The sequence below is a fragment of the Ornithorhynchus anatinus genome, chromosome Y1, assembly GCF_004115215.2.
Source record: "Ornithorhynchus anatinus isolate Pmale09 chromosome Y1, mOrnAna1.pri.v4, whole genome shotgun sequence".
In the NCBI taxonomy this organism is placed as follows: domain Eukaryota; kingdom Metazoa; phylum Chordata; class Mammalia; order Monotremata; family Ornithorhynchidae; genus Ornithorhynchus; species Ornithorhynchus anatinus.
In genome coordinates, this window is record NC_053175.1 from 585892 (window position 1) to 593547 (window position 7656).

Sequence of the window (7656 nt, forward strand, 5' to 3'; positions counted from 1 at the left end):
CCTTCACTTTACAGAAACCTCCCTCTCAAAAGTCACCAATGACTTCCTTGTTGCCAAATCCAACAGGTTCTATGTCATCCTAATCCTCCTTGACCTCTCAGTTACCTTTGAAACCATCGACCCTCACCTTCTCCTGGAAACATTATCCAACCTCATCTTCACTGCCACCGTCTTCTTCTGGTTCTCCTCATATCTCTCTGGCCATTCATTCTCATCCTCTTTCCCAGACTCTCCCTCTGCCTTCCACCCTCTAAGAGTGGGTGTCCCTCAAGGGTCGGTTCTGGGTCCCCTTCTATTCACCATCAACACCCACTCTGTTTTCCAGGATTCAAAAGTACTAGTGCAAGTTGTTTTGTCAGGGAGGCTTAAGAAAAGCATAAGTGGAGAATCCGCAGACGTACCTTAAGCCACTAGGCCACTGATTCAGAAGATTAAGGAGATTTTGATCTCTCCTGTAATGGCATTATCTTTATTTTCAAAAATGAGAATAGAGAGGTTTCTTTTGAACAGACCAAGTGATTGCTTCAAGAACTTCAAACCTCTTTCTCGACAACATCTCTGCGTTAAAGAGGTTTCACCCCTCCATTATAAATACATTCAGAACTGGTATTTTCTTTGTTGGATTGCAAGAGTCCATTATTAGAGAGCCTAACCTCATTAACAGAAAACACACAGCGCAGATTCCACTATGGAAAACCAGCCTTCGAAGGGCTTCTGCTCTGCGGTTTTAGGCTTCTCCCATGAGTTTTATTGAGGTTTAGTCTTTCTTAGGTAGTTGTGAACTGATAGAAGAGAAAAAATTCCATTTGAAACTCGATTCCCTTTGGCATGCCACCTGAGGCTTACTTCCCCACCTTCCGGAAGCCCATCCAGAATCCCCCAGGAGTATGTACTGTGGAGGAATCTATAAGAATGATTCCCACTGATTTCTGAAAAATAGGTGGGTATGCACAGGCATTTGTGAACATATGCAAGTTGTGTGTGTGTTGGGGGGTGTGTGTGTCTGTGTGTGTGTGAAAGTGATAGAGGAGGGGAGAGAGAGAGGGAGACTGAGAAAGGAGAGGGGAGAGAGAAATAGATCACAAAGGGGATTAAGTGAGAGCCAAGGGAGTCCGTGAGGTCTAATGGAAAAAACAGGAGACTAGATACTGGGTCTGAGAGTCAGGAGTCGCGGGCTGGTCCCAATTTCTCTTCTGGTTAGCTGGTGTGACCTTGGGCAAATCACTTAACCTCTCTGCACCTGTTTCATTTGTGAAGTTAAAATAAGATTCCTACCCTTAGACATTGAGTCTCACATGGGATAGCAACTGTGACTGAGCTGATTATCTTATATCTATCCCAGTGCGTAGCACTGGGACTAACACAGAGTAAACACTTAGTACATAGCCATATGATCATCGTTAAAGCAGTTAAGAGTACAACAGTGTGATGTCCCTAGATAATCCAGAAAAGTATGGAAGGGCCCAGATGTAAAAAACAGAAACTGAAATACATTTTCACCAAAATAAAATTAGCCAATATTCAACTGGATTGAAATTTGCAGCACAGCAGCTTTGTTTAGTGTTAAACTGGATCAGAAATTTCAGCATTTAGTGGAAACTGACCTTTATATGTCAGTCCATTTTTCTGGAAACTGGTTCTTTGGCAGATATCAGCCCAAATTTTGAACTTGAAGCCCCTTCTCTCTCGTTCTGAAAATGTGGTTTGGTAGGCAATGGGACAACTGCTTGTCATTTTCAGTAGTATTTGCTATTCATTCGTTTTTACATCTGTCATTTATGAAATGCTGCTCGTTAGACTTCAAAAGGAAAACTTTATCTCCCAGTTATCTTTTCATGAACCTGGCTCTTTCTTTCCCCCCAGTACCCTCACATCAAAGCATTAATACAATTGCAAAACTTTCTGGCATGATTTTTATCAGGGAGCTGTGCAGGGATGACCCAGATGACCCAGAAGCTAGCTCCCTCCTCCTTCAGTAACCAGTTTGGCAGCATGTTAAACAACTTCCTGACCCCTTAAGTTCAAGGAACAGAAGTTCAAGATCTTTTCTGCAAAGAATAAAGAAAGGGTTGAGAGTTTGTAAATGCGAGGCAACTACACTTACCTTGTCGACGTGAGGATTTGACTGTGCTTAGAGCCAGGTCCTTCAATCTGGATGTTGAGGGCGCAGCATTTCCGTGTAAGTCAAGCTTGCTCTGAGAACGGCTCGCTCCAGGTGGCAAGGAGTTTTCTCTACCCTAGGGGTGCAGCCTCCTTTAGCTAGAGCATCAACAGCTCCCAATATTGATCCTGTGAAGTCCCCTGGCCCAGAAGCCTCAGTAGTGCCGACAGTGTTTCACATCCTGATTGGGTTTTTAGCTGGATCGGATGGTAAATTTCTTTCCTCTTTTTGGTAACTAGACTGTAAATAATTAGAGGTTTGCAAGCCAAGTTATTTTCTCCTTTCAAACTGAGGTCTGGCTCTGGGACAAGTGCCTTTTTTCCTTGTTAAACACACAGGGAGATGGGACACAATGTTTTATTAAAGGAATATATGATTAATAAAGAAGTGTATTGGCTGAACTCTAAAGCCTAAAGATATGCAGACTTGCAGCCAGTTTATTCCCTGGATTAATTTGTACAATGAAGTGTTTTAACCATTTCTTCAGGTCCTGGAACAAGCTCATCTGTGACCTGAATAACATCATAGGCATGTGTTTCTGTATTGTTCTAAGGAGTCCAGCCTAAACTGGAATGCTTAATTCTGGAACAAGTGGAAAAATTTGAAAATTCAAGGCAAAACTGATATCCATTAGAGCAGACCGATTCAGTAGTTTGGGTCCTAAGAAATGTGTTATAAACAAAGTCTAAATAACATAAAGGATTGAGGAATGAGAGGGCTAGACTCTTGTCTAGTGGACATTAAAATGTAAAGCAAATTTAGCTGCTTTCTTTCCTATATGTTTGCACTGAAATTTGTCTTGAGTAAAGCATAACTCATTCAGTTGTTCACCCTTAAAACAGGAAACAATATACTCATTTAACTTAATCACAATTTATATTACATGTGCATATTTCTAAACAAAAGTTGTAGATGGAGAGTTTGGTAGCAATAATATTTATGAATTACATTTTTAGTTAGTAAAGGAAAATGTGTGACCTCTTACATTTTGTTTGTCATTTGAATTTGGTATTCAGCCTATTTGACGTGGCTGATGGATGCTTATTAGCACAATGTATAAACAGGAAATGTTTCTAAGCTAAACCGTTATTAATATGGCCTTATCAGAAAGATTTTTAGTTGACTTATCCCCGTTCAGATCCCAAAGCTACTCAGGGGAAACTGTGCAGTGAAGATCTAGGATCTGAAAATGTCAGTAGGCAAAATCAAGTCACCTTTCAGGAGAAGAGGGAAATGAAGATCAGAGGATTGAATGTCTGTCCCAGAAGCAGGGTGGGGACTCAGACCTCCAGAAAGGTGATTACATGGCTGTCATAATTTTTCGATAGATTAACTCATAGGAATCTGAGCACACCATGGGATCAAACTTGGGCGAATTCGAACTTAACCTTTAGAAATCACAAGGATTAAAATAGTTCACGTGACACAGGATCAAAATATAGTTGCCAAGTATCTTATGATAGGATTTTCATTTTAATTTTCCAGCAATGACTGGGTCCTAGGGAATTCCTCAGTTGAGGCTGTGAAAAGTTTGTCTTAAGGGTTTGTCTGTGGTCTATCCCTCCTGCCCAGAGGGAAGGAGTTGTCTGGGGTTGCTGGCAGGATGCCAGGGGGCAAAGACCACAAAGATGCCCCTGCCCCCAGCAGCCCCCTATTTGAAATTTAACATACTCCTAGCAGTAGGATTGGCAGTTTAGGAATCGAAGCTTGCAGGTGTTCCAGTCCAATGTTTTTGGTTTTTCAGAGGTGGGACGGGGGGGATGGGTGGGTAGGAGGAACGTTTTTATAGTGGGGAGGGTCAAAGGCCAAATTTACTTTATATAGAATTACAAAAATAGGCTTTGGGTAAGGTTAGATTCTCAATGCTCATAGCTACTCAAACTGTAATGAAAGCAAACACTGACAGAGATAATCCCATTAATAGTGAACTGTTCACTTGAACCTCAAATATTTTGCAACCATAATAAAACCCATCTCATTTGAAAGGTAAAGGACTTTTGGGAGCCCAGGCACTGCGCCTCAACCCTTGACCGAGACTGGTGGTTGAACCCCAGAGAAGCTTGGGGAAATGACGATGCCTCTGTGGGGCCGTTTGAGGCCGCAGTATGGCAAAGGAATCCAATGTAGAATGACTCAGCATGGGACTCTCAGTTTGGTGGAGAAAGGTCTTTCAGTTTAATGCCTCAGCGTGGGCTTCATGTTGAAGCGAGGGGAAAAATCCTAGGGATTAAGTAGATGTGATTACTGAGAAGTCCTACTGAGACTTGAGATTACTTAGCATGGCCATTGAGAAACACCAGAAGCAGTGTGGCCTAGTGGAAAGAGCATGGGACCAGGGTTCCAATCCCGACTTTGCCATGGTCCAGCAGGGTGACTTGGGGCAAGTCACTTGACTTCATAGGGTACTATGAAGCAGCGTGGCTCAGTGGAAAGAGTACGGGTTTAGGAGTTAGAGGTCATGGGTTCTAATCCCTGCTCCGCCATCTGTCAGCTGTATAACTATGGGCAAGTCACTTAACTTCTCGGTGCCTCAGTTACCTCATCTGTGAAATGGGAATTTAGACTGAGAGCCTCACATGGGACAACCTGATTACCCTGTATCTACCCCAGTGCTTAGAACAGTGCTCAGCACATAATAAGGCTTAACAAATACCGACATTATTATTGTTATTACTTAGTTTCCTCATCTGCAAAATGGGGATTGAATACTTCTCTCTCCCTCATAAACTCTGAGCCCCATACTGTACAGGGTCTATGTCGGTTTCTTCTCACTGTACTGTACTTACCCCAAGGCTTAGCAGAATGCTTGGTGCCTGGTAAGTGCTTTAAAAATTATGACACTACTTATTATGGAGACTGAAATTGCGATTCCAGTGTATCTTGCTTATGGTGCTATGGACTGTTACCCGATGATTAGAGATGGTTTAAACCACGTGGGCAACAACAGAGGGCACTGTCTTTCAACCCATAGAAAGCCAATCCTTACTGCAACTTTTTCTGAAGCAAAAAAACAATCCCGGGATGTCTCCAAGGAATTTCCAGACTGAGTTTTCAGGGGTCTATAAGATCTTCATTGAGGAAGAGGAGCCCGCTCACCACTTAGGATTAGCTGGGCAGCCTGAATCTGAGTTTTTAAATGGCTATTTAGTTCCCATTTTACAGATGAAGAAATGGGAGCCCTGTGAAGGAGCGTATAGTCTAGAAGGGGAGATAGACATAAATATAAATGCAATCAGCAGAACAGAGTTACAAATAAATGGAAAATATCAGCCAGATCCCATAAATATGTCTCCTTGGCCTGAGTGTGTTAGTTACCCCATCTCACCCTCCCTGCTCTCCCACCCCCAGACCTACACACTCATGCACTGTCTCGGACCCACAGACACACACGAGCACACACTTTCACACATATTCTCACACACATACGCATACTCTCTCTCTCTCTCTTTCTTTCTCTCTCACTCTCAGGGGTACCCTGGCAATAAAAGAAATGAAATCAGCATTCTTTATTAGGATTCTGGCCCGAATGGCTGTTCACTTGATGTCTGGATGAGTGGTTGTTTGCAGGCCTACATTTGGGCTCCACTAGAGAACCCAGTGAAACTGTGGGGAGGCCAGATCCATGGTTGCTGTTTTATGGCTGCCTGGCCTCACCAGAAGGCCAACAGTACAACTCCTTCGCTGGAGCCTCCTCCCCCTCCCATCCTTTAACTGTTGGAGTTCCTCAAGGGTCAGTTCTTGGCCCTCTTCTGTTCTCCATTTACACTCACTCCCTCGGTGAACTCATTCACTCTCACGGCTTTGACTACCATCTCTACGCAGATGACACGCAGATCTACATCTCCGCCCCTGTTCTCTCCCCCTCCCTTCAGGCTCGCATCTCCTCCTGCCTCCAGGACGTCTCCACCTGGATGTCGGCCCGCCACCTAAAACTCAACATGAGCAAGAATGAGCTCCTCATCTTCCCTCCCAAACCCAGTCCTCTCCCAGACTTCTCTAACAACATCGATGGCACGACCATCCTTCCCGTCTCTCAGGCCCGTAATCTCGGTGTCATCCTTGACTCATCTCTCTCGTTCACCCCACACATCCTATCCATTACCAAGACCTGCCGGTTTCACCTCTACAATATCGCCAAGATCTGCCCTTTCCTCTCCACCCAAACGGCTACCTTACTTGTTACAGGCTCTCGTTATATCCCGGCTAGACTACTGTGTCAGCCTTCTCTCTGACCTCCCTTCCTCCTCTCTCGCCCCGCTCCAGTCTATTCTTCACTCCGCTGCCCGGCTCATCTTCCTGCAGAAACAATCTGAGCATGTCACTCCCCTTCTTAAACAACTCCAGTGGTTGCCTATCAACCTCCGCTTCAAACAAAAACTCCTCACTCTAGGCTTCAAGGCTCTCCATCACCTTGCCCCTTCCCATCTCTCCTCCCTTCTCTCTTTCTATTGCCCACCCCACATGTTTCGCTCCTCCGCCGCCCACCTCCTCACCGTCCCTCGGTCTCGCCTATCCCGCCGTCGACCCCTAGGTCACGTCCTCCCTCGATCCTGGAACGCCCTCCCTCCTCACCTCCACCAAACTGATTCTCTTTCCCTCTTCAAAACCCTACTTAAAACTCACCTCCTCCAAGAGGCGTTCCCAGACTGAGCTCCTCTTCTCCCTCTACTCCCTCTGCCACCCCCCCTTTACCTCTCCGCAGCTAAACCCTCTTTTTCCCCTTTTCCCTCTGCTCCTCCACCTCTCCCTCCCCATCCCCACAGCACTGTACTCGTCCACTCAACTGTATATATTTTCATTACCCTATTTATTTTGTTAATGAATTGTACATCGCCTTGATTCTATTTAGTTGCCATTGTTTTTACGAGATGTTCTTCCCCTCGACTCTATTTATTGCCATTGTTCTTGTCTGTCCATCTCCCCCGATTAGACTGTAAGCCTGTCAAACGGCAGTGACTCTCTCTATCTGTTGCCAACTTGTTCATCCCAAGCGCTTAGTACAGTGCTCTGCACATAGTAAGCACTCAATAAATACTACTGAATGAACAATAAGCAATTGGTGGCATTTCTCAGGAGATACAGTTTTGCTTGGGAGAATGAGATGGTTCAGTTGTTCTTCCTCCCAGCCCTCACCACCTATGTTTCCACAGTCACATGACAGTGCCCTGTGTCAGCCTACTCTGTTGCTGAGGGGATCCTGAAGCCATGAGTCAAGGGGTCATCCTGTTCCTATTATCTACTGCTGCCCACCAAGGCGGTCCATCCCCTTGCTGACTCTCAGCAGCCCGGGTCCACTCAGCACTGTGGGAACACATGACTTGTAAACTTAAGCATTTCTCCTGTCCCTATTTCCTCCCTACAGTCCCTCCATGGTTTTTTTGTGTGTTTTTTTGATAGTGTTTGTTAAGCATTTACTTTGTGTCAAGCACTGTTCTAGGCTCTGGGTAGATACAAGTTAATCAGGTCAGATATAATACCTCTCCCACAAGGGGCTC